The sequence below is a fragment of the Staurois parvus genome, unplaced genomic scaffold (assembly GCF_062004578.1).
Source record: "Staurois parvus isolate SC_StPar_1 unplaced genomic scaffold, SC_StPar_1.0 ptg000006l, whole genome shotgun sequence".
Classification (NCBI taxonomy): Eukaryota; Metazoa; Chordata; class Amphibia; order Anura; family Ranidae; genus Staurois; species Staurois parvus.
This window is the reverse complement of record NW_028317802.1, coordinates 11,420,407-11,421,897: the sequence shown is the minus strand read 5'-3', so window position 1 is coordinate 11,421,897 and position 1,491 is coordinate 11,420,407. Positions and strand designations below refer to the sequence as shown.

The window sequence follows — 1,491 nt, the reverse complement described above, 5'->3', positions numbered from 1 at the left end:
CACAAAAATCATTAGATATAGAGCAGTTGTAACCTACCCAGCCCACTCATCAGAAATGAAAATATGCCTAATCTTTTGCTTATTAACTATAATTACTTGTACTTAGGTATTGTTTGCCAAAGTTCTTACATCCATAAAATTATTGCAGTTCCACACGGCCAGGAGAGATGACAGTATATTTAAATAAATTATTTTTCATCAGTTATTGTTCTTTATCAGTTACTCAGTTCTTATTCATCACATTTTTTAAATTGTTTTTCAATAATATTGCCTAGTTTGATATACAGCTGAAAAAGCAGATGGTAAATCCGTATAAACCAGTGTGTATTAATGTTTCTTCTTATAACTAATCCTGTAAATGCCTATAATGTATAAAACCAAACTTATATTTAAAATCTGTTGCTCTTCCTTTGGTCACTAGGTGTCTCTGCATCTTCATTTTTCAGAAAGAAGCAAAATAAGCTTTTGTACATTAGTAAATCTGTTCCACAAAGGCTGTGTATTCTTGTATTTTGGAGAAGAAAACATTCTGCAAGTCAGCACTGGTATGTTGGATTATTCATAATGCTGCATTTTTGTTTGTTGGCTCTTATAAGCTCTATCAGATGGATTTTTTGCAAAATGCCTGCTCAGAACTGTTCCTATATTAGGTCTGGATTTTTCTTGTCTTCAGCAATAACCCTGAATGCATCAAGCATGGCACCTTTATAAGAACTTGCCAGGATCTGGATGTGGAGATCTGACAAATTAATTCCAGAATGTTACAGTTTGTTTCCAAGGTATTTTCAGGCGACACTGCAAAACAGAATCGAAATGGTTAATAACCATATGAAGAGGTGATGTTTCAAGAATTACTGTCTGTGTTGTTTATGTAAAATGTCGAATCTATAAATCTGTCTTGATATATCATATAGCTCTGGAAATTGTAATTACCACTGAAATTATCTTATGTTTGCTGATAAACAATATAGCATTAATAAAGTGAAAGTGTGACAGCTTAAAATTAGGTTATGTTGTGGATATTGGCAGATATGCTGTTTGAAATTGTTGAACCCAAATGAATTCTTTTTATTTGAGGAAAGGGTGTGCACCAAAATAAATCACTTGAAAGTTTACAGATGAAAGAGAAAAAGATGTGAATCTGACTGTTAAAGCTTGCAATGACAGTAAAAAAAGAAAATGAAATTAGATCATTCTATTGATTATATTTGTGCTAAATGTTACTCAGTAGGTCTACATAAATGGTTTATTGGAAAGTGCAATGAAAGGAACTCTTAAGATGAAAGGATCTAGATTTTGGTGAAAGTGAAAGAGTAGTGTATAATTTTAGTAGCAAGTTTCATGGAATCAAATTTACATTATAGTTGCAGACATTGGACATGCTACACATGCCCAAAAAAGTTCTCACTGTACACAGAACGTGTGTAGCACATCCAGTCCTTCTGCCTTGTTACCTTAAGTAATGATAAAGTTATCGCTGAATAAACAGGT

The 1,491-nt window shown here is 32.6% G+C and overlaps 1 long non-coding RNA gene across 1 annotated transcript; it reads left to right on the top strand.

Moving 5' to 3' along the window:
• Window positions 1-450: 450 nt before the first annotated feature.
• LOC149474339 (uncharacterized) lies at window positions 451-1,188 on the top strand. Its single transcript, XR_016308038.1, has 2 exons — window positions 451-545; window positions 674-1,188. It is a non-coding gene; the product is annotated as an uncharacterized LOC149474339 (long non-coding RNA).
• Window positions 1,189-1,491: the final 303 nt, after the last annotated feature.